Source organism: Phascolarctos cinereus, unplaced genomic scaffold (assembly GCF_003287225.1).
Source record: "Phascolarctos cinereus isolate Bilbo 61053 unplaced genomic scaffold, phaCin_HiC Scaffold_7;HRSCAF=346, whole genome shotgun sequence".
Classification (NCBI taxonomy): Eukaryota; Metazoa; Chordata; class Mammalia; order Diprotodontia; family Phascolarctidae; genus Phascolarctos; species Phascolarctos cinereus.
The window spans coordinates 34,115,551-34,142,447 of record NW_027556180.1 but is presented as its reverse complement, the minus strand read 5'-3'; the positions used below and the strand labels follow the sequence as shown (position 1 = coordinate 34,142,447).

Sequence of the window (26,897 nt, the reverse complement as noted above, 5' to 3'; positions counted from 1 at the left end):
CCCATAGGGTCCTTTTTGGTACTTTAATATTCTTTTGGAGAGAATGGAAGCCCCTTGAGAACAAAAATTGTTTCATTCTTTGTATCTATATCACCAAAGTCTAGAACAATGCCTGGCACATAGTAGGTGCCTAATAAATACTGCTGGTGGGCATATGAGACTGGCCATTCTTGTTGCATCCTTCTTTATGTCAAATAGGGATTTTATTCAAATTCTAGATATTGAAATTCCTGCATGCTCAAACTTTTCCACTTGTTGATAGGCATGCTGTGAATGGACTATGGCTTTTTTAATATAGCATTTTAAAATATAACATATTTGTCAAATGTTTTGAAGAACCCCAAGTGTGGCCTCCTATAGCAAATACTTAAAAAGAGTAATCCATTCCCAACAACTCTTTAAGGTAAAACCTAAAGACATCATTGTCCTTATTTTACTGATGAAGAAATGAGGCTACCCAAGGCCACACAGAGAGGAAAATCACAGGATCCTGAATCCAGAGGTGTAAGGAATGTATCGTCTAGCCCGCCCCTCCTCCTTTTCCAGATGAGGAAACTGAGACCCAGAGAAGAAACATGTCGGGCAAGATCTCAGGGATAGCTAATGGGAGAACCAGGATCCAAACTGAGGTTTTGTGAGTTAGTTCTCGTGTTCAAATGCATCAGCCAGGATTCTCCCAGGTCCATGCCCAGTGCTCTAACCACTGCTCCACATTATGTTATACGCTGCACCATCAAATAGAATTTGTTCATCGAGGTAATGATGGAGGTGAGATTCAAGCCTAACACCCCAAGATGTGAATCCTACTTTTAATCTTTCTTATGAAAAACAAGTTACTTCTCAAGGTCCATATGATTTCTGGTAAACAGGAAGTCACCCCAACCTGGAGTTGATCCAAAAAGAAGCACTAAGCAGATTAAAAAATAAAAAGACTACAGGTTGAATTTCTTCTCAGGGACTCATCATTACCAGGAAATCATTAGAGACAGATTGAAAGGCTTTGCTGCCTTGTCTTTGATGCTTCACAAATAGATTCCTTTGATGCCAGGGCTGTATTTCGTACCAAACAACTGCAATTAGCTTTAAACACTGTTACAAACTAGGGAAAGCTGTTTACTGAATTGTTTATTCCTTTTAAATACCTGAAATTGAGTCCATTCTCTTCCCAGAAGCTTTATTGTTAAGTAAAGGGCGCATCACTGGAGCAGCCTGTTCAGTATCTTAAACAGTCCTTTGAAGGGAATTCAGAATTAACCTTTAATTCTGTCCTTTCTGTTCAAAGTAAACACAACTTCATTGCTCATGATACAGTGCTGGACAGCTCCTGATGGCAACCGATAGACCAAGGAGATTAATCTTGCAGAATTGTAGGAAATTGAAAAAGGTTAAGGGGGAAGAATTACTTCAAAGAGAATATGAATTGGATACACTTTAGAAGACTCCTGGAGAAATGACTGATGTGTCTTTAAAACAAAGTTTGTTGTAAAGACAAAGAATAACTCAAGGAGTCATATGGATAGCAAGAATGATCTATGATACACTGACAGGACAAAGAACCCATCTGGCTCACTAGCCAGCTTTGCAGTGTTTTGCAAGCCCTGGAGTGTCCTCAATCAAGGAAGCAATTGCCAAAGGCCATTGAAACCAAAGGCCAGACTCACTTACTTGACACGGAGCTATTAAGTGGACCAAAGTGACAACACTCTTATTTAATTTGGAATGACTTGTGGAAAGAGCAAGAAATAAAAGGGGGAAAAAAGAGAGATTTTCAATATAAAGTAGAAAGAGCACTACCTGTTCAGTGAGACAAGTTGGATTCAAATCCTGCTGTTGTTACTTATTACCTGTGGAACCTTGAGAATGTTCCTTATCCTTTCTGGGCTCAGTTTCCTCACTTTTAAATTAAAGGGTTGGACTCAATGTCTTCTGAGGCTTCTTCTAGCTCTAAACCTATGATTCTAAGACTATGCTAAGAAGACAGAATCCCAAAATATCAACTAAGTCCAGTGATTCTATAGGGTGCAGTAGTGGAGAACAGAATCAGTGTCCAGTGGAATTAGGAAGATATGGGTATAAATCATAACCACCCATGACAATTACTGAGTCAACAAGGGTAAGGCACTGAACCTCAATGAGCCTCAGTTTCTTCATCTGTAAACTGGAGATAGGAATAGCCGTACTACTACCTCACGGGGTTGTTGTGAGACTCAAGTTCCGTAGTATATGTAAATCCCTTTGCAAACTTTTCAGTGTTATATAGAGGTCAGTTATTATTCATAAAATTTCTTTTCAAAAGAAGAAAAATGTGGAACTATTCTTTCAACAATTTGGCTCCTTCCTTCCTGGACAAACACATTTCACCTCTCTCCCTGAGATTCATTTTTTTTCATTACAAATGTTGTTTATTAGACATCGAAGTTTACAAATTAATGTGCACCAATTAGTGTGTTGATGTAGTTGGAGAGTATCGTGGCTTCTCCAAGGTGCACGGCCAGACCCTCCAATAATATGGTGGAATTTGTGACCCTTTCCAAGACCCCTGCTCTTTCAGCCAGCTGTGGTAAGCCCACACACCTCTCTGTGTTTGTGCACTGGCTTGGTGATCCATTGAGTGTCGGGGTTTCGTCTGATAGCTTTATGGAATGGGTCAATAAGAATAACCTCAAAGAATTTGTAGGTTGAATCTTCACCCACCCAGTAGGAGTTCAAGACTCTTGGGGCCCCACAGTGGCGGCCAGCACGTTCTTCTGCTACAGACTGAAGGCTCCTGGCAAACTTCAGCTGATTCATACCATGATGCACACAGATTTACCACAGGTTGCACCCTTGGGAACTGGACGCTTTCGTCCATCACATCAAACACGAATACGGTAGATGGCATAACCTTGCTTGGCCTTGCACCTCAGCCTGCGAGCTTTGTTGGGGCTGGCGGGCCTCGGGGCTCCATGCGGGGTGCGCAGCTGGCGGTACTGCCAGCAGCGCATGCACAGGAGGAACCTCATGACATCCAACTGCTTCTTCCTCCATAGCTCCTGGATGTATTTGTAGGCCCCCATCCTGGCTCATGTCTAGCCTGCCTGATGGCTGCCTCCGACTGGAAAGAAAACCCCTAGATTCATTTTGGTTTACTTACTGTTCCCTAAATTCAGCATTCCACCTCCTACCTTTAGGTCTTTGCACAGAATGTGCCCCATGCCTAGAATGTACTCCCTCCTCACTTCTACCTCGAGAATCCTTAGGTCCTTTCCATGCTCATTTCAGGTGCCACTTACTACACAAGATCTTTCCTGATCCAAAGAATTATTAATGCTCTCTCCCTCTCTCTCCCTCTCTCACTCCCACTCTCTTTTTCCATACACACACATATGTATGTATGTATGTATGTATGTATGCATACACACATGTATACGTGTACGTGTGTATATTTCTGTTGACATATTCTATCCCCTCCAGTAGCATATAAGCTCCTTGAGAGCGAAGACCCTTTTTGAGGGGATGAGTTTTGGTATCTTCAATACCCAGCACAATGTCCTACATGTAGTAAGAGCTTAAATGTTTATTGGTGAATTGTTGTGTTCAAAATCTCCTATTGTATAGCTAAATGTGGTTTGGAGTATGCTGTACAAAAGATTGATTACATCAAACAGCCTTTGAAGAAATTTCCATTGTTACTTCTTTATTACATTTGTATTACCCACACTTTTGCTTTAAGATTTGTTTTAATTATTACTTTTGCTTTCTGTCTTCTTCATTATCTCATCATTCAGAACCAGAACTTCTTGGGGAGAAACAGAAATTATTGGCAGATGGAGAGCAGCATCTTTTTGAAGGCTACATCATTACTAAACATCTACTCATTTGGGAAACAGGGGATACATAGAGTATCTAATAGAGGAGGCCCAGAGAATGAGAACAGGAATGGAAGCCATGGAATCCTAATATGTAAAAGTCAGTCAGTCAACAAATACTCATTAAGCACTTACTATGTGGCAGGCACTGTGCTAAGTACTGGGAATAAAAAAACAAGCAGAAATAAAGACAGTGCCTGCCCTCATGGGGTTTACATTCTAATTAGGGAGAGACAACACATGAAAGGGGACTGAAAAAGCAGGGGAATTGGAAGATGAAAGGCGAATCATTAAGGATTTGGTCCCTACTGGTACCACTGACCACAATTGGATGATGTAATTTACACTGTCTTAAGGTCATTCACATACAAGTACTTCACCCCTCTCCCTCCCATCTGCACCTCTCCTGACCCTCTGGACCTGGACCAAACATAGCTCTCAATTCAATCCAAACTCATGATCCTATGACCCTACCATTCTTGATGGATTTCTTCACTGCAGCTAGATTTCCACTTTAAAATGGTGAATAACATTCATCCAACCTTGGGCAATCACATTTTGTAAAGAAGATAATTGGGACTCCTGAGGCAAATGGATTGAAAGTATCCAAGTATTTGAAAGGCCTCGTGGTACAGTAAGAAGGCTATTGGATTCAGTGCCCTCAATATACCACTGCTCTTCTATGTAACCTTCAACGAAGCATTCACCCTCCCAGAGTGTCTTTTTCCTCATCTATAAAATGAAGGCATTAGACATTAAGCATGCATTTGGTTCTAGATCCATGATCCTATGAATTTTGGTCATTAAATCTATTTTACTGAAGTTTAATGTTTTGTTATCGGGACTAAAAGCTAGTATCTTAGAATCAAATGCAGATTTTTAATTTTTTAATAAAGTAGTTAAGATTTACCATTCTTAACCTTCTTTCCTCCAAAAATATGTAGCAACAATAAAACCAAAACAAGAAAATGAAAGTTTTATTTTTTTCCACAAAGGAAACACAGCATGATTTATAAAGTTTAGTGTAGCCCCTTCTCCCCAAACATTCATCACTTCTCTGTATCACTGGTGGTGTGGTCAAGAAGTAAAGTCAACAAGCATTTATTAAGTGCCTATGATGGGCCAGGCACCAGGCTAAGCACTGGGGGAAACGTTGTGTGGTGCAAAGAGTACTAGACTTGGAGTAAAAGGTTCAGAGTTTCATAGGATCACTGACCTAGAGCTGGAAGAAATTTCATCTAGTCCAAGCTTCTCATTTTACAAATGAGAAAACTAAGACCATACAAAGTCAAGTGAAAGAGATCCTGCCTTTGATTCCTTGATCTGCATCTTACTGGCTATGTGATCTGAGACAAGTAATTTCATACAATCACGGAATTTGAGAATTGGAAGGGCTTCTAGTAGGCACTAATTTAATCTCTCTGAATCTTGGCTTCTAAATTTGTGAAATAAAGGTTTTAAGCCATAAATTGGTACCCTTGAAGATGGATGACCATTTGTTAGCCATTATATGGAGGGATTCTTACTCAGGTATAAGTTAAAAAAGTGGATTTCTGAAGTCCCTTCCAACTCTGAGAGTCTGTGATGCTGTGAATATATGTTAAATACTACAATATTGTTATTGTTGCTGTTGCTGTTATTTGAATCAAGGTCCACCATCCCTAAAGAAAAAGAAGACAAATATGAACCAGACTCAAGAAAACAACTTTTAATTGGCCTATGGTGCTAGCTTTGTTTTTTTTGTTTGTTTGTTTGTTTGTGACAGAGAAAGAAACAATTAACCCTCATCTTGGCAGAAGTAGCCACTTCCTTTTTTTTTGACTCAGAATTCACTTAATTTCATTCCCCCTCCTACATCTAAACTGACAAACTCCCCCATTTATGTCATAGTCAACATTTTAAAGCATCTCTACCAAGACCTTTCTCATCCACCATACTTAAGGCATCCTTGGCTGTGTTGGCATAGTACAGTTGTCAGTTCCTAACTCTTGAAGCCTACCCAACCTCCCTCTGCCCCACAAGAGATAGCACAGAGCAATGGAATAGAGCACTGTCTCTGGAGTCAGAGGACCTGGATTTAAATCTCACCTCTGCTTCTTGCTGCTTGTGTGACCTTGGGCAAATCACTGCATTATCCTAGACCTCAATTTCTTCATCTATAAAATGTGGACATCAGACTAGATGGCTTCTGAGATCCTTTCCTGCTCCAGATCTTGATTCTCTGAATATTGTGCCAGGAATCTATCTCTGGCAATCTGCTCTGTCTGTGATACTGCATTTTTAAATTTATTTTATTAATTCATTTTAATGTATCAATAATCACTTCCATATGCTTTTGAGTTTAAAATTTTTCTCCCCTTTCCTCCCCACCATGCTCCCCAAGACGGTGCACAATCTGATATAGGCTATACATTTACATTCTTATTAAAGATATTTTCACATCAGTGATGTTGTAAGTAAAAATTAAAATCAATGAGAGGAACCATCAGAAAGAGGAAACAAAACTCAACCAAAGAGAAAAAAATGGTAGCGATTCAACTTCCATAGTTCTTTCTTTGGATATGGATAGCATTTTTCACCACGAGGCCTCTGAAGGTACCTTAGATCCTTGTATTGCTGGGAAGGGTTAAGTTTATCAATATTAGTGGCTGTTATTGTGTACAAAGTTCTCTTGGTTCTGCTCACTTCACTCAGCATCAGACCATACAAGTCTTTCCAGGTTTCTCTGAAGTCAGCCTGTTCATCATTTCTTATAGCATAATAGTATTCCATTACATTCATATACCACAACTTGCTCAGCCATTCCCCAATTGATGGACATCCTCTCAATTTCCAATTCTTTAGCACCACAAAAAGAGCTGCAATGAATATTTTTGTACATGTGAGTCCTTTTCCCATTTCTATGATCTCTTTGGGATATAGCCCTAGAAGTGCTATTGCTGGGTCAAAGTGTATGCACATTTTTATAGCCCTTTGAGCATAGTTCCAAATTGTTCTCCAAAATGCTTGGATCAGGGGCAGCTAGGTGGCACAGTGGATAGAGCACTGGCCCTGGATTCAGGAGGACCTAACTTCAAATCCGGCCTCAGACACCTAACACTTACTAGCTGTGTGACCCTGAGCAAGTCACTTAGCCCCATTGCCTAACCAAAAACAAACAAACAAACAAACAAACAAACAAACAAACAAAATGCTTGGATCATTTCACAACTCCACCAACAATGTATTAGTGTTCCAATTTTCCCACATCTTCTCCAACATTTATCATTTTCCTGTTTTGTCATGTTGGCCAATCTGATAGGTGTGATGTGGTACCTCAGAGTTGTTTTGATTTGCATTTCTCTTACCAATAACGATTCAGAGCATTTTTTCATATGACTATAGATGGCTTTAATTTCTTCATCTGAGAACTCCTTTCATCTCCTTTGACCATTTGTGATACTCCATTTTTTAGGCTAAAGCACTAAGAGGGAAGTGTCTCTCAAGATCTACATCTTATGGCCAGAACGCTCCAGAAATGAGTACTCACAAGAAAATTAAGGACAGCAAATGGGAATAAGGCATTATAAAGAGTGTGTAGGAGAGATTAAAAGGCCCCCCATGTGGCAGCAATTATAAGTACAATGAGATCTACGAACAGAGCTGTCTGTAATCCAAAATGTGAAAGAGGTGAAATTAGACTTGCACATTCTCATCTCCTCCATTGTCAAGGCATGTTGGACCTCCCTACCCTTGCTCCTACCTCTGTCACTTAGCCTGGTCCCCACCACTCAAGTGTACCTCCTGAGCAGTAAGGACCACCACTGGTGATGGTCCAACCAAATATTAATCTGACTTAATATTTCTTTTTTTCCTTAATAAACTTTGTCTTCCCTGGATAACATCCTTTAAAGATACATCTGCAGAATCTTAAGAATTGGAAAGAACATCTAGGGTCATTTTGTCCAACCCCCTGCACGATGCAAGAATCACCTCAACAACATCCCTGACCCAAAGTCTGCTTGATAACTTCTCATGATGGGAAGTTTGCCAAGAAGCCCATTCCATTTGATTGACCAAGCAGACAATAAGAAAGCTATTTCTTCTCTTGAGCCAGAACCTGCCTTCTTGTAATCCAAACTGTTTTAGTTCTAGAGCTACACAGAACTTCTACTTCTTCACCTAAATGGCAGCCCTTCAGATTCTAAATAACAGAATTTAGAGTTGGAAGATAATTTGGGTATAATGTGGTCTATCCCTTTATACTATAGGCGAGAAAACTAAGTTCTTGAGAATTTAAATGGCCCAAGGTCACACAATCAGATTGGCGAGATGAGTATCATGACCCTCTTAGTCAGCCAATCAATAAGCATTTATTAAATACTTATTGTGTGCCAGGTACTATGCTCAGCACTGAGGATAAAAGAGAATCAGTCCCTGTCCTCAAGGAGCTTTAATTCAAACAAAGGTGAAAACATACAGGATGGATGGATGCATGGATGGATAGATGTACACACAGGATATATACAAAATTAATCCAAGGGAATTTTAGAAATGAGGAAACTAGAAACAAGGATAGATAAGGAAAGGCTTTACATAGTAGTAGGAGGTACTTGAGGTGAATCTTGGGGAAAATTATGGATTCCAACCAGTGGAGGTAAGGAGCAAATGCATTCCAATCCTAGGAACCAGTTATTACAAAGGCAAGGGAATGTGAAATAGAGTTGTATGTATTATAAGTTATAAATAGTCTAGTAGGCCTAGATAGAGGGCATGAAAGGGAAAATGTTTGAGAAAACCTGGAAAGTTAAGAAGGAGCCATATAGGAAAGAGTCTTAAATGCCAAACAGAAGAATATCTATTTGATCTTAGAGGTAATGGGGAGCCACAGGAGTTTATTGAGTCAGGAGGTAACATGATCAGACATTTACTTTAAGTAAATCCCATTGTTAGCTGTGTAAAGGATTGAATAGAATGTTCAGAAACTTTGAAATAGGGAGATGAAATCAAAAGCTATTGCAATATTGCTTTGGTTGACTATGCATATTTGTTACAAGGGTTTTATCTTTGTTTTTCTCAGTAAGGAAAAAGAGATTCAAGGGGAAAAATAAGTGTTTTTTAATTGAAAAAAAAATGAACAAGTGATGCTATTTCAATACTCCAGGTAAGAATTGATGAAGGCCTAAACTAGAGTGGAGGTTAAGTGAATGGAAAGGAGACTAGGCAATGAGAAATGTTGTAAAGATAGAGGACAACAAGATGGAGACTGACTAAATATGTGGGGGGAGTAAGAGTTAGGAGGTGATTATAACACTGAAGTAGACAACCTGAGTGATCAGGAGGATAATATTGCCCTTAACAGTAATAGGAAAGTTAAGAAGGATGGAATTTGAGGGAAAGACAGCAAATTCTGTTTTAGACATGTTACTTTTGAGACTCTTATGGGATATCTAGTTCAAAATGACCAATAAGTAGTTCATGATGTGAGACTAAAGCTCATGTGGGAGACTAGGGCTGGATTATGGAACTGGAGGTTCCCATGGAAGCTGGTGGAGGCATGAAATGAGAGTGTAGAGAGAAAAGAGAAGAGAGCTGTGGATAGAGCAATGGAGCTCATCGCAGTATAAATATCCTCATTTGGTTTTCTGGATCATAGTTAAAACATAGGAGTCATAGGAGGTTGGCCATACAGTACTCATAAGATGGACTGATGAGGAAGTATTTGTTTTGCTGTTGTTTGGTCATCTCAGTCATGTCTGGCTGTCCATGACACCCATTTGGGGCTTTCTTGACAAAGATCTGGGAGTGATTTGCCAGTCCCTTCTCCAGCTCATTTTACAGATGAGGAAACAGAGTGAAGTGAATTGCCCAAGGTCTCACAGCTAGTAAGTGTCCAAGGCCAGATTTGAACTCAAGAAGATGAATCTTTTTTGACTTCAGGCCTGATTCTCTATCCACTGTGCCACCTAGCTGCCCCTGTGTTTGTTTTACATCTTAGAAATTTATTCAAAATATCTTTAAGTTGAAAAGAAAGGAGGAGTAAGAAAATGGCTATGACTACCACCAAGCAGCTACAGGCTAGGAAGAATAGTATTTGAGACATTTTGGAGTTCATAGAAGACAGAATTCAAGAAATGGCAAACAGTTAAATTCGTGGCTTCAAATGTCTATACACAAATGACTAAAAGTATAGCTAAGAAGCAAGAGATCCTGCAAAAAGGACTTATTTATGGAAACTTGATAGGATGAGAACTATCACTGGGTGTATAAGGAACACAGTTTTTCATGAAAGAGAAATCTGAGATTAGAAAGTGGAGTAGGATAATACTGCATATTAAGAGGATATATGTATATACCTGGATGTATCTAATCTAGCCAGAGCTAGCGCTAAGCAGGAAAGCTCTGTCAGTCCCTTCCAGGGCCAATCAGAACCCATCCCCAAACTTCTTGCCAGTGCATCCCTCCTTTTTTCCTCTCCTGGCTAGATTTGCTGCTCCATCCCCACCTCTGATAGAGGAAATTCAGAATCTTCCCTCTATTCTAACCCTTAGGTCCATTCTCCCCACCCCAATGGTCATGGGCCAATCTGCTGTAAGGTACCTGTCCCTCAAGGGAAATAGCTCAATGACCCTATGGACTCATGAGCCTGGAAAACACAGAAATAATATCATAATCAGAATACACAACAGCCCACCTGAATAGAAAGAAGAAATATAGGAAAAGTTCAGGAAAATTGTCCCATGCCTGGCAGAGAGGCCAGAGGGACTTCAATTATCCAGAGCTCTCTTTCTCTATTCAAAGCAGAGTAGTGAATAAGTCCCTAACAATGATATTTCAACCATTCAAAAGAAGAAGAAGCAACAATAAAGAGAAATTCTCTTCCAGATCTAATTCGCCAATAGGGAGGAACTGATTTGGGGGTAGAAACAATGGGAATTTTGAGGTGAAAGACTTCCAACTTGAAATTTGCGGTGTGAAAAATAGAGGAAAAAACAAGCATAATCTAACATGAATATTTTATTTGGGGGAGAGCAGATTTGACATCATTCAAAGGAGGATAACTTGAATCACATAGACTAAAATTCTGTAAGGGAATTCAGGACAGAAAGGATGGAAAGTTTTCAAGAATGAAACTCTGAAGACACAAAGGGAAACAATTTTAATGAGAAAAGGGAGTTTTCCAAGGGGATAGGTGTGAATGCACAGAGAATTCACCAATCAACTTATGTTATAATAATTTTTTTTAAACTTCTAGAGAACATAGAAGCAAGGACAGGTAATAAAGGACAAATTCATACATGCAATATGGCCCTGGAGGAATATTATCAACAAGTGTGAAGACTTGGAATGAGTAAAGGCTGATGAGGAAATTTAAGGACAAAAACAGGGGATGTCTTGTTTTAGCTACATTAGGAAAAAGGAGACCTAAGATGGGGTGGGGATCCTTCTTAGGGGAACCAGAATAACAATAACTACAACAGAGGGAAAGAAGAACTGCTTACTTCTTAATCGCTCTTCTATTCACTATGAAGAAAATGACTAAAAAGGAGAAGAAGAAAAAGGCTGATAGGACACTGATATCCAAGGCAAAGAGGAGGTAGTAAGAGAGCACAGAGCTAACCCTGATGCATTCATGTCATCTGGCCCAGATGAACCATACCCTTAGATACCAGGGGGAAATGGCAGACATGATTGGTGAACAGTCAGGGATATGGGAAAGATCATAGAAAAATAATAGAGGTATCATGAGATTGGATAAGGGCCACACTGTTTCCAATTTTTGAAAAAGGAAAGTGGATCAAGGCTACAAACTAAAGGCCAATGAGCTTGATTTAGGTCCAGAGAGGTAGGTAAGTGGTAGAATGGATAAAGTGTTGGACATAAGTGTCAGGTGGACTCAAGTTCAAACCCAGGACCAGGTACTTATAAGTGTGTGACTCTGGACAAGTCACTTATCCTTTATCTTCGTCATTAGAATGAGTATCTTGACAAGCAAACCTACCTAAGGAGTTCTTTTTATAGACAAAGAATCTACTAAATCTCTTTTCCCTTGCTACTTTTCCCTCTCAAAGGAGAGAGGGGCAGCAAAGAGCAAGAGGCACTTCTGAGAGGTTCCACCCCCATTAGATGATGCTAAGAGCAAAAAAGAACTGAAACTCCAGTCCTTCTTCAGGCAATCAGGAAATCACAGCCAAAACCTTCTTATCATCTGACTGCCTCTGTTTCTGGGCTCTTCAAACGGCTCCAAGAAAGATTCTTTTGATGCCCTACTGAGTCTGGCATTTCCTGGAAAGTTCTCCAGTCTCTTGACCATAATAGTTTCTCAGCCTCCTATATATATAGTCAGTGCAGAGCCTCCTGGTACTCAGTGACTCACCTTTCACTGATGAGGTTCAACTCACCAACTTTCTTCTGAGAAATTAACAGTCCTTGTTTAATCATCCCAGTCTCCAAAACTTACAAGATTTTTTCATCCCATGAGTTTTACTCTTAAATATTAAAACAGTTCAATATAAATAAGCTGACAGACTATAATAATGGTCTTCAGCTTTCAGTCTCAGAATGGTCCAATGTCACATTCTATGTCCTTAAAACTTTTTCTTCATACTCACAATTATCCAGTTTTATTAAATAAAAGTACTTTCTTTGCCCATGCCCCCTTAAACTATCATATGCAAATGGGGTGTCTCCTAATATATTTTACAAGGTGACATACACATACACACACACATGTATGTATATATACATATATATGTGTATGTATGTATGTGTGTGTGTGTATATATATATATGTATATATATATATATATATGTATATGTATATGCCATAGTCCATTTTCTGAAAACTGTTTCTTCATATACACGTTTTCACTCTTTTTATCAAACAAGTTATTTTCCTATTCCTTTCAGGCATCAAAATTCACATCTCCAACACCTCTAACATTCTTTGCTAGTTGATTTATCTTTTTCTTTATGTAAAAATACTTTTTCTGCCCCTTTCACCAGAAATTGTTTCCTATGAAAGGTTAATACCATAAAGGTATAGTATCATACAGTTATAAAGAATAGCTTATCTTAGAGAGGGAGAAGGGATGTGAGGTAAAAGACAAAAGATGTCAGTAAAATTTAAATTTAAGGGTGGGGGGTGTGAAGGAACCCAGACGGTTTCAGTAATAATAGATTTCAGACCACTCTTGTTTTAATTTTTGACAAGTTTATTAAGTTGGTAAATCAGAGGAAAGCTTTAGATATATTTTATTTGGATTTTGCTGAAAGCATGTAATAAAGTCTTTCGTACCATTCTTGTGGGAGAAAATTGAGATGTGGGCTAGACAATAGTCAAGTCAGACAGACCCAGGAGTGGTTAAATGACCAGGCCAATGATTAGTCATTAATAGTTCTATGTCAACTGGCAGGAGGTCTCCCGTGGCCTGCCTCAGCAATCTCTACTTGGTCCTATGTTGTTTAACATTTTCATCAATGATTTTAAAATGGTATAGATGCCATGCCTATCACATTTGCAGATTACACAAAGGAAGGAGGAAAAACTAGAACAACGGATGCTAGCTAGGATTCAAAAAAGTCTTGACAAGCTACAAGACTGGACCAAATAGAACTGATTGAAATTTAATAGGAATAAAAATGAAGTTTTATACTTAGGTTGCAAAAATATGCTTTACATGTATTAGATGAGATGGATAGAGGAAGAAGACAAACCAAGATAGCAATTTTTCTGAAAAAAAGATCTATGGAACTAATAGATTAAAAGCTCAATATGAGTAAACAATCTGAAATGGCAGCCAAGAAAGTTATAGGGGAAGCCAGGTGAGAAACTCTCAGAAATTAAATTCTGAAGAAACAAAGAAAAAGAGTCCCACTGAAGAGGCCAAATGTGAGTTGTCTCAGGGAATCAATGTGAATGTGCAGTGAACTCAACAAAAAACAGATTTATTTTAAAAAAGTATGTAAAGAATATGGAAATAAAAGCAGGTTACAGAGGATATAAAGCTGGAGCCAGCTCATACCAGCTGACGAGAGCTAGTTCAATGTGTCATTGTAAAGTTTTGTTTAACAATTATTAAATTTGTTTTTAAATTATTATTCATTTGTAAATTGTTAAATTCTAGTTTGTAAAGTTAAATTTTTATTGTGAAAATAGAAATCAACAAATGCTATAAATCATGGCTCAATTTATTATTTTGTTGATTTCTAGACTTAAAATGATGGAGAAAAGAATAATGCAAATTAAACTTAAACGTATGTCCTTTGTACATTACATTCAGAGAGCCATTTGTTAAACATTTACCAGCATGTCTGTGGATAGACCTAAGAGCAGTTATTAATGGTTTGATTGCAACATGGCAGGAACTTCCTGTGATCATCCCCAGGAATCAATGCTTGGCCCTGTGCTGTTTAACATTTCTATCAATGATTGGATGAAGGCTTAGATAATATTGTCATCAAATGTAAAAATGACAGAGAGCTGGGAGAGATGTTTCTAGCCCTCTGTATAACAATACCAAGTTTGAGCACTGAACTGAAAGACAAATCTCAAAAGGGATAAATGTAAAATCGTATACTTGGGTTTGAAGCACCAATTTCACAAGAATAGGATGGAAGAATAGTAGTAATGAGCATTTACATAGTGCTTTGAGGTTTGCAAAGTACTTAACACAGTGCTTTATCCTATGGTAAATCTGAGGATTTAGGTATACCATAATTTCAATATGAGTCCACATGGTGATGTGACATCAGCGAAAGAAAGAATCAGACCTGATATGTCAATTTCAGAATCCCTAATCCATTCTTCCCGTAGTTATTTAAAATATCTGAAAAGTATATACAATAGAAACTAGCTATATCATCTCTGCTCCTGAGCACATCATTTCATTTGAGTTTTGTTCACATCTATTAAAAAATAATTACTATTACATTGAAAAACATGTCATATGGGTGAGGAAGATGAAAACCATTTCTTATTTGTCCCCTCTCATATGCTCCTGACTTTGTATTTTTGTTTTAATCTTACTAACTTCTTTTCTAGCAGCTGTTTCTGCCTGAGGTAGCCACTGCCAGAGGATTTTCAGTTATGAAGATCCCTGAATTTAAAATTCACCTCTGTGTGTGTGTTAACCAATTAAAATAGATTCAAATAGAGGCTGGCAGTCTATGTCAACTAATTGCCTCCACACTGGTGCACATTTCAGCAAAAGCAGAAATATTTGACTCAAAGTATATTTTCCCCAAAACCATGATTTAATCTCAGTGTAATATTTTATGTAATTTTCATAACACTTATATGCTTGTCACATTATGGTGAGATACATATAGGAACTTTGCAGCATATACAGAGGCAAAACTAAAGGAAGGGACACATTGAATTATGTATCGTACGAGAGCAAGTGACAGATGGTATCATAAAGTTTGCTGAAATGCTGGTATTTATACAATAAGCATTAGATGTATTTCTCTAGATAAATGAGGTTATTTGCAGGTATGACGCACCTAGCCCTCAAATAAGGGTTTATTTTCAGTTTGGGTGCCTCACACGGCTTATTTTAGAGGCTGCATCTGTCAGAAAGAGAATGACGTGATACGGAACTTCAAAAACCATCCAAGGGAGCTCTGTGTGCATTGCAAAATGGGGAGATAGGAAGGGAACAGAGCAGAAAGGCCTAGGACTTCTTTAGGATCAAAAAATGACACAAAATAATGATGTGGATAGCAAGGTTAATCAAGCTCAAGAGAGACTAGAGATTATGGGAGATTTAACACCAACAAAGGGTAAGATGGGGAAGTTATGGCTGTGGGTCAGTGAAAAAGACTCTCTGAGGTGCAAAATATTCTCCTTGTGTTTTGAGAAAGCCAATGCTACAAAGGAAAGGACATCAAATAAAGAATAAGCGCTTCTCTGGAGAATTACAGCTGGAGAGCCAGTGAAATCGGATGATTTCAGATCAGGAAATGCATTGGATCATGTTAATGCTTGAGCCCAACCACAAAGATCAAGTTAACTCATCGACTTTACAGTGCGACCTTATTTTATTTCCCACTTATATTTTATCCTTCAATGCCTTTGGCATGACTTTGCTTATTTGGGCCTCTTGCCAAGCTTTCCTAAGACTGGCTTTGCTATCCACTTTTCATAAGATTTTACAAATGAATTTATATTTTAAATCGATGTTGCTTTTGGCCACCATCTCTCTCCACTGGCCAAGTAAGCCAAGTGGTAGGTAAGATATTTTTTAGGTTCATGACCTGAAAAGGTTGGCCTCTTGGTTATGAATTCTTTGGCCACTATAACCAATGAAACAATGAGCAAGTTTTTTTTTTAAATCCTCTTAAAAATAACAATGCAAGATCTAAAATTCCTGCTCTGATACAGAAAGATTCAATGACTGCAATCCTGCAAACAACTTTACATGACGGAAGTGATCTTTTAAAGGTCATAAACCTGAGGGGTTTTTTCCCAAATTTTCTCTTGGGAAGTTATCTTGTCTTGTCAAGTTCTCTGCATGGATGTATATTTTTAAGATGTCATTTCAGTTTTTCAGGTTTCCTGCTATCTGCACCTAAAGCATTTTTAAAAAATCAAAGATGGTATTTGCACAAGACAAACTCAGTCGATAACAGTATAAGTGAATTCCAATGACAAACACGGTGATTTTGTATTTTCTAAACTGTTTTTGTTTTTACATTTCTGCTACTTAAACTGTTTCTATTGTCTTTGCTCATACTGGTTTTAGGTGCTCTGGTGGATTTTCTTTTCAAATGGTAATGCATGTATCACAAAAAAGACATTATTTTGCTTTTCAAAAAAAAATGAAATGTGACAATTAAATTTAATTATTGAAAATTCAAAACAATTATCTAAAACATTTTAAAGTTATTTCAGTTTTCTAAAAGTTTTTGGTTTCTTGGGAGATCAGCTCATTAAATCTTTGCAAAATGAGTGATGCTGAGAAAAATAACAGATATTATGGTACTTCCAACTTCCATACAAAGATTTTTTTTTTAATTTCCATTTTAGACACAACGTTTAAATGAAGTTAACAGCAAGATAACGTAACTCATCCCTGTTCTTAGGCTTTGCCAAGTGAAGGTGATGGGACAGATCTCAGCAACTCAAATTTCTCCTCATTTGTGCATACCTTATTAAATAATTACTGTAACCTATGCAATATTGGTTGGAATGAATTTGCCATATTAGTCTCCCTTTAGTTGACTTAGACTTGAACTTTATTTTTATTGGAAAGAAAATTATTTGTAATTGTATTTATATAATTCTTATACATCCGCAGTGGGGTGAGGGGTGGGAAGGAGAGAAAAATGATTTCTATTAATTAAAAAACAGAGAAGTGGTGGGGTATGCTACAGATGTGGAATGTTGCATGCACTTTCAAATTAGATGACTACATTATTCATTTAGTTTAATTATTTTACTTTATTGCAAGAGATCTTTCATGGAGTGGGGGTAAATATTTGTATTGAGAAACAAACTTATTCAATTCAATAAAAATATATTAGGCACATACTACACATCCAGGTGCCCCACTAGGCATTGAAGATACTAATACAAAAATGAAACAGGCGCCATCTTCAAGAAACTTACATTCTATTGGGTGCCTTCACTGGATACCTGCAGAACTTTGGTTATTTGACGTACTCAATTACATTCAAGTGAAGATGTAATAAGCACCTAATGTGTATAGGGAACCATGCTGGTCAATGGAGATACAAAGGCAGAAATAAAACCATCCCTGCTCCCAAGGACCTCTTTACAATTTAGAATGCTGCCCTTGAAATATTTTAATTAGTGTCACTATTTCATTTCCACTACTCTTTTAATACCGCATGATATTTAAAACTATATGATTGATCATAAATGTTTTCAAACACAAAATAGTCCATCAGGAAATCTAGTAATTACCTCCATCTCCCAAAAAGGTGAAGGGGGTGCTTGTTTTATTTTCTTCATGTAGTCTATGATATAGCTAGTATTTACACTGAGTATTATTCCTGGATACTAGTAATAAGTCTATGACAGGAATAACAATAATAATAACAATCACTACATATTTAATATAGCACTTTAAGATTTGTGAAGCACTTTATATATAATCTGTTCTTGTCATATGAGGTAGTTATGTTCTATGAAGTCACTGTCAAAGCTGAAATACCAAAAACCAAACCATTGCTCCAAGGAGAAATGCAGGATTAGGTTCCTGGAAGATACTGCTTATGATATTTACTTTACCACTATTTATTTTATCACCTTCCAAAGTGAACTGATAGGCAAATTTCTTCTTTTTTCTGGTTATGCCATGTTGGTAATTCATTAACATCAAATTCTGTAACTCATGTCTAATCAAAGCTTATCTAGCACATGTGTTTTCTCCATAAGGCACAGCACAGCCTTCTTGCACTTAGAAACATCTAACGGCACTTCAGCACTACATTTTAGGGTCATTTTAAAAGCAAAATCACCAACAAAAAGCACAAAAATGAGAAAAGTGTGGCACCAAGCAGACCGCAAAAATGACCTTGTTTGTGGCATGGGAGCTAAAAGAAGGAGGCAGGGAGTTGCCTTGTTCAACCTTGGGTAGGATTGAGGGTGTCAGAAACTTAAATTTGTCACTGTTCTGCTTGTGTCTGCAAAACTGCTTTGAGTATTGATTTGGAGGTTATAAATAACTTTTAATTGGGGCTTGAGCCTATAATTTGGGGTTACAAATAAATTTTAGTGAGTTTGTGAATTTGTAAATGAGGATCAACAAATATTAGCTAATTAATCCTCACAATAATGCTGTGAAGTGGGTGTTATTGTTACCCTCATTTTACAGATGAGGAAACTGAGGCTGAATAACTGCAGAAGCATTCAAAAAGACCTATCAGCTTTGGCTACTGTCTTTTTGCCTCTCCCCTCTTGGGCAAGATTGGTGACTAGTAAAGGACGTAGCGCCTATAATCTTATAAGTTCAAAAGGTCCAGAGCACTCAGTACTCCACTGTATAAGGGTTTGACTATTAAACCAGAGCAAGGCATTGGTGTCCCCAATGTATGAAGGAAATGGAGCCTCACTTGACATTCTAGACCAGTGCATTCTGGAGTCAAGGTGTAGAGTCAGTGTAACCGCAATGACTCAAAGAAACAAGAAGTGACCTTTAAGGAGATCATTTTGGGAGGACCTTCAGGTCCCTAATCTAGCAGTAGCAAGAAGGACTCGACATTCAGCAATACCACTTTTAGACAAGTATTTGGTGAGAACAATATTATCTTGCTCTGTTCAGTCATTTCAGTGATCTCCAACTCTTCATTATCTCCTTTGAATCTTCCTGATTTCAAGCCCAGTGCTGTATCCACTGAGCCAAGTAGCTGCCATCTATTATGTAGGACCTGACATAAGCTGAGCCTACTCTCCCAAGAGACCAAGGAAGTGGAGGGGAGAATGTGCCTCAAGGTGTTACAGGAGTGGGTAAAAGCACTGTTTGCACTTTGTTCTTGCAATATCTTTGATAAGCTGCCTTTTGTGATAGTTACCTGATATTAAATGGTTAAATGGAACTGGGTGTGAGGGGGGTAGTCACAGGATTCCTAGTAAATAGGAGAAACACAGCCAGTGGGGATTCAAGTTAATGAGAGCAAAGAAGAAAAAAACCAACGCCTTATGGCGGCCCTGGAATCCTGAGGGACAGTTATAACAGCCTGACTCTAGTAGAGGGAGATAGAGCATACATACCACACAAACAGAAAACAAAAATGTATGGAAGTTCTCTTTCCAGCTCATAGATAGATACAAGAACCAACCTATCCATAAACCCTTCTCCTAGGAAGTGCCCAAAGTGAACAGGTTTGAACATGGCTGAAGTAGCTCCTTCTGGCAAGGAGGTCCTGACATCACATTGTTAATTCTTCCCTGGACACAAACAAATCTGACTGTGGGAATGGGCTCCACTTTTCCATCTTTGAGGGGAAAAAAAAAACAATTTGTTCAGCCTTTAATAAAGGCACAGATTCAGTGGGATCATCATCATGATCACCTGGTAATCAGTCTTTTTTTTTCTTCCTAGTTTCCTTATAAGTAAAAAACTCAGTTGACTCTTTCCCCAGTGATCTGGGAAGGAGAAATAGCTTTCTTGCTGTCAATTACATTTCCTTCTTTATTATTTAAGGAGCCAAACAAAGTCTCTCCATTGAGAAAAGGAACCAGGGCCTCTTTTCGATCTCATGTTGACTTTAGAAATTGCTCCCTTTTTGAAGGAAGAGACAGATTATTTTGCAGAGATTATTTTGATTAACCTGATCACATAAAAGCCATAAAACTATAACATGATTTCAAATAATCTGGAGGGAGTCTATTTTCTAAGATTATTGTGTCAAATTCAGGGAAAGTATTGCTTCAGTTTGCTCCTTAAAATGTTCATCAAATCTTTTTTTTCCTCTTCCCTGAAAAACTTTTCACTTATTATAATGAGAAGATGATGTGACAGTTGCATCTCCTAGCATTACTAGAGTCGATAATGACTTTCTTTTAAAGCAGAATTATTTCTGAATTTTCTTGTAGATTTAAGATTCTCACTGTGGAGGAGACTCTTGTATAATTGTTTAACACTCGGCTGCCAAGTTTTGTTAGTTTCTTGGAGATCTCTTTGAGCTCTAAATAAATGAGGATGATGGTGGTTGGTTGATGACAGTTGATATTTTAAATACTTTAAATTATCTAGTTTTATCCTCACAAGAACCCATGCTCATATCATTTCCAGTTTACATATGGTGAAACTGAGGCTCAGAGAGTTGTAATGCTTGCCCAAAGTCACACAGCTAGTAAGTTTCTGAGTTGGGATTTGAACCCAGATTTTCCTGATTCCATGTCTGTCACTTTATCTGTGACTACTCTTTTACCAGTTCTATGATGCTACATCCATGGTGAAAATGTAGTTTTGCAAGTTAGCCAAATGGAATTGAACAGAATGTTCTACACACACACACACACACACACACACACACACACACACACCTCCCCATAGGTCTTAAAATGTTGTTGCTTTTAGAGATATCAGAGATGGTCTAGTTTAATTTTCTCTTTTTAAAGATAAATTAATGGAAACCTAAAGATGTGGAACACTTTACCCAATGTCAAAGCCACTCATTGACAGAGTTGAGTCTCCCACCTGGCTGAACTTATGTGTCTGTGTGTATGTATGTGTGGTGGCACAGTGGGTATGCCTCTGGGCCTGGAACTGGGAAGGCCTGAGTTCAAATCAGGTCTCAGAAATTTATCAGCTTTGTGACCCTGAGCAAATCATTTAACTTGTGTTTGCCTCAGTTTCCTCAACTGTTAAAATGGGAATGATAATAGCACCTACCTTCTAGTGTTTGAGGACCAAATGAGAAAATAATTGTTAAGCACTTAGTGCAGTATATAGTACTATATAAATGGTTCTCCCCTTCCTCCCAGCCTTCCATCTTCGTCTAAGTAGCTCATTCTTCATGCCCCCCACCCCACCCAGACAATCCCTAGCAATCCCATACACAGTCCACAAGAATGATGAACTTGATGCAGTGGACTTTTAACAATTAGCATTCAAATAACAATAATAACTCACATTTATATAGCATTTTGTACGCATCATCTTAACAAATGAAGAATCAAATTATGGACTACAAAATTTTTGAGTTGGAAAGGGCTGTGAAGGCCATCTGGTAAACCAACGCCCTCCCCCAAATTCCACTACAACATTCCCAATAAAATCACGAGGCCATTTCAAGCCTTCTAATGACAGGGAATCCTGTAGAGGTATCCCATTCTACTTTTCAGATATCTATATTATTGTTAAGAACTTGGGTTCTTTTTTCCCCCCTACTTCAATCCTGATTTGGCCTTTTTGTAATTCTGTAACTCTTTAACCATGTACTGGCAATCAGTCACCTGTAATCATTGTTGAATATAAAAGGGCATCCGATCTTCTTTTAAAACAGTCAACAAGCATTTATTAAGTGCTTACTGTGTACAAGATCCCACCTTCTTCTATCACAGTAAATCTTCTCACCACCTGGAACAGTGAAAGTGACTCTCATTCTCCCCAGTGCTCCTTGTAATTTCCTCTCGATATATTCATGTTTTACCCTCCCTTTCACTCTCTTAACCAAAATCTGGACAGGTCTAGGAAATGGGATGTTACCATCTGCAGTCAGATGTACACCACCTCCCTATGATTACCATGTTATAAGGCATCTCCTTCTCCCTAGACAGATGGGCCATTATCTCCCTTCTCTCCCATGTTATTGTCTCCCCATAAATCAGCAGGCAGCAGAAACTCATGTGACAAATGGTTATTGCCACCCACAAAGCTCAACTGTACCAAATCATTGTTGCATTTAATTGTAATTATATTCCCCCCAAAATCTAAAATCTCTGGTCTGTATCCCTCAGCTCTGCCAATGCGTCATCCTATTTTCGGGAAGATTTTACAGTATTTCTGGTGAAAAAAAAAATTTAACATAAATATTTTCTGTCTTCTTAATTTTGTACCGCTTCTCTCAACCCTCACCCCACCCCCATTTCTCTTTTTAAAATTCTGCTTTTCAAACTGAAAAGACTGTTTCAGGCTGGCACATAAAAACAGTTCAACAGATGTTGTGCCCATCACTCTATGTTTTCTGTTTCTACACAAGAATAGAAAATTGGCTCAGCAAGAGAGTCCCTGTTGATCTCCACTTAACGCTGGTATCATCAATGCTTTCCTCAGAGTTTGCCTTGACATTAGTCAGCCCTGCTACAAGCCAGATGTCATAAAGACACTCAATTGTTTCATTCCATCTCACTTTGAAACATGTTCCATAACTGGTCAAGCCTTACAATAGCAGTTTTATTCTTCTTCAATAGAATTCTCTAAAAGCATTGCCCCTAGATTATTTAATGGTATGTTTTTCTGTTTGTCCCTGATAACTGTCAAGGGGTTTTTGTCTTTTTTGTGTGTGTCTGCTCTGGGCCTTCTAGCTTTCCAAAAGAAAATACACTTTCTCTCAGAGAAAATATATCTAGATTCACTGATTTCCCATAGCAAGATGAGTATTTTTTAAAATTTAGAAACAGTAATATTTACAAATCACTGTATAAATAATATTTTATATATATATATATATATATATATGTGTGTGTGTGTGTGTGTGTGCACATGTGTGTATACATATTATATAAGTAAATATGTACATGTGTATATATGTACATGTTTGTATGTATATATGTGTGTATATAATATATACTCTCTCTCTCTCTATGTATATATATATATATATTACACATACTCGCTATATATAATATATATGGTACATGTCAGTTCCCCCAAAAGAAAGCAAACTGCTTGAGAGCAGAGATTATTTAATTTTTATTGTTGTGTCCTCAGAACCTCTCATACTTCCTGGCATATAATAGGCACTTAATAGAGGTTTGTGGAATAATTGATCATAAAGTGATAGTGTCTTTTTAGCTATATACAGAGTGCCAAGATATCTAGATTAAAATGTGTGCCAAGATATCTAGATTAAAATGGAAATGTCTAATCGTTAAGATTTTTTGTTTTATTGAAATAAATTGTACACTATACAGATGTTTAAGTGAATTTAAATATTAATTAATCATTATTTATTTGGTACCTACCTAGTGCTTCACGCTATGCTGAGCATTAATGGGAGAAGAGGCAAGACACAAAGAAGGCTGCGATATTGTCCTAGCTTCCTCTTCAGGAAGCTAGTAATTTAGCTGGGGAGAGGAAAGATATCACATAAAAACAAACCACTAGAGAATTGGATACTTTGTGGAAAGGCACAATATCCTATAGATTCCACTTAAATAATAAAGGAGTCAACATGTTGTGATACAATTATTATATCCAAAGGATCTCCTGTTAGGGATAAAACCTGTTTTCAGACTAAAGCGTTTTCAAAGAGGTCACATCAGATTTGGGGGAAAAGATCCATCTGTCTTAGTCTTTTCAGTTGGATGCATGTCATGAGTTGCCTAACCTGATTTTACAATGTGAAACAGAAAGAACTTCGATGAGGGTCACTTGCTTCTTCAACTTGAATTGCAATGGTCCCATGATCTCACTGATACAGACACTCCCTCACCTGGGGCAGCTCCCAACCCATCCAGATCTTCTTTCTCATCCTGTGAAACTCCTATAGGATCATATATTTAGAGATTGTGAGCTCCCTGAGGGTAGACCCTGTCTTTCGTCTCTTTTGTATCCCCAGTTCTGGTGCATAGTAGGTGCTTAATAAATGTTTATTGACTGACTGGAAGGGAACTTAAGAAGTCACCAAGTTTAGCACCTTTATTTGACAATGAAGACACAGACAGGTGAAGTGATTTTCCCAAAGCCACATATGTGATAAGTGTCATAAGCAAGTTCCTCTGATTCTAAATTCAAAGCTACAGGTAAAGCCAAGATGGTGGGATAGAGGCAACAACCCAGGTGAAATCTCTCAACATTCTCCTTCAGACAACTTTAAAATATGCCACAAATCAAATTTTGGAGTAGCAAAGCCAACAAAAGGTAAGGGTAAACCATTTTTCCAGCCTAAGAAAACTTAGGAGGTCAGCAGGAGAGGTCTGTGACAATGGAGTGGGGACCTGTCAAGAGCACACATATACAGAGGCAGGAATAGCAGCAGCAGCAGCAGGAACTTCAGAATCTCTCAGCCCAGAGATGAAAGGGGGTCAGAAGGAGATTGCAAGGGACCCTTTGCTGGCACTGAGTGCAGCTGACACTGATTGGCGACTCTGTTGCCCATAAGTAGTTCTGGGTCGCAGCTCCAGTGTGAAGAGGAACATTTGGGATCAGTCATAAGGAATCAGGGCCCTAGTAACAATTTTGAGGCAAAGAGGAGCCCCAACGCTTGCAGCTGCAAGAGGGCAGGGGACCTGGACACAGTTCTAGGGCCAAGAGGAGCACAAGTGCTTTTGGCTGCAGGGGAGCTGGGGCCCTTCCTGGATAAAGAGCAGAAGAAGTGACCACACATCTCCCAGGATCACAGCAACGTGGAAGCAACACACGCTTGGAGACCTCCAGAACTAGGTCTGAAAATAGCAGCGTGAAAAAGCCTAAAGCTTGACACAGTGACTTCCTACCCTGAGGTGAGCAGAGTCCAGCTCTGACATAAAATTCAAAGTAAAGAGACAAGCTGGGAAAATAAGCAAACAACAACAACAACAACAAAAAATAACTTGGCCATAAAAAGCTACTGTAGTGAACAAGTATTTGGTCCAGGGAAGAACCATAGACACAAAGGGAAGACCAAGAAACAAACTCAGAAGAAGAAAACAATGTGGAAAAAAATAGCTACAAACAAAGCCTCAAAGAAAAATGCTAATTGGAAAAAGCCCAACAAGAATTTCTGAAAGAGTTAAAGAAAGAGATAAGAGTGGTAGAGGAAAAATTGGGAAGAGAAATGAGAGTCATGAAAGAAAATTATGAAAAGGGAATTAACATCTTGGTGACAGAGGCACAAAAAATATTGGAGAAAATAATACTTCAAAAAAAAAATAGAATTGACCTAATAGCAAAAGAGGCACAAAAATTGACTGAAGAAAATAACTCCTATAAAAGCAGAATAGGCCAAATGAAAAAGGTGGCACAAAAATTCACTGAAGAAAAGAACTATTTAAAAAGCAGAATTGGCCAAATGGAAAAATAAGTACAAAAGCTCATTGAAGAAAATAATTACTTAAAAATTAAAGTTGGGCAAGTGGAAGCTAATGATTCCATAAGACTTCAAGAAACAACAAAACAAGGTCAAAAGAATAAAATAGAATAAAATATGAAATATTTCATCAGAAATACAACTGACCTGGAAAATAGGTTAAGTGACTTGCCCAAAGTCCCACAGGTAAGAAGGATCAGAAGCAATATCTGCATCCACATTCTCTGACTCCAAAATTATGTTTTCTTTTCCTCCTATACCATACTGCTATATGATTTTGAATTATGTAACACTATAGCCCCTGAAAAAAAAAATGAAAATGAAGATTGCCCAGAGGACAATAATGGGTATGACCAGACCATATCATATTACAGACAATGGGTTATGAAAGAAAGCAGGAATTAAGCATAGCATTAGATAATTATATTGGTTAAAACAGGTGAACTGATCACATGGTGAGAGGAAAGGCTAACACTTGGATATTTCTTCTTCTCCACTAATATCCTCCTAATGTTGGGGGGGGGGGGATGAAGGAATAAAGGCCTTCAAAACAACAGCTGGACCCCCATAGTGAATTTGTGGGAAGACATGGACCAGAGTTGCCCAGTATGAGCAGGCACGGATGAGTTGCACTCTGCATGATTAAAATTAGTGTTCATACTTATACGACCACAATCTATTTGAGCAATTATGTATCCATCCTTTATACAACTTCTTGAACAAAATTTGTCTTTAAAAAATGATGCAGCTTTGGCCCAAATTTTCCACTACTAGCGTGTTTTCCAAGAAGGTCGATGTTGACGAAAATCCCAATAGACACTAAAATATTTATAGCAGCCCTTTTGTGGCATCAAACACCTGGAATCAAAGTCAATACCAGTCCCTTGGGGAATGGCTAAACTAATTGTGGTACATCAAAATAATGGAATCTTATCATGCTGTCAGAAATGATGAACATGACGAATACAGAGAAGTATGAACTTACATGAACTGATAATAATCAGTAGAATTTATATGTCAATCTAAGGTTTGCAAAGCACTTCATGTGTTATGTCGTTGATGCAGAGTAAAGTAAGCAAAGGCAAGAAAACAATGTGCACAGTGGTTTTTTGTTGTTGTTCAGTCATTTCAGTAATGTCTGACTCTTCATGACCCCACTTGGGATTTTCTTGGCAAAGATTGTAGAGTGGTTTGCCATCTGCTTCTTCAGCTCACTTTACAGATGAGGAAACTGAGGCAAACAGAGTCCAGTGTCTTGGCCAGGGTCGCATAGAAAGTAAGTGTGAGGCTGGATTTGAAACTCAGGAGATGAGTCTTCCGGACTCCATGCCCAGCATTCTGTCCCCTGTGCCACCTAGCTGCCCC

At 38.1% G+C, this 26,897-nt stretch overlaps 1 pseudogene; it reads right to left on the bottom strand.

The window, feature by feature from the left end:
- Nucleotides 1-2,376: 2,376 nt before the first annotated feature.
- Nucleotides 2,377-3,056, bottom strand: LOC110203474 (large ribosomal subunit protein eL15 pseudogene; annotated as a pseudogene).
- Nucleotides 3,057-26,897: the final 23,841 nt, after the last annotated feature.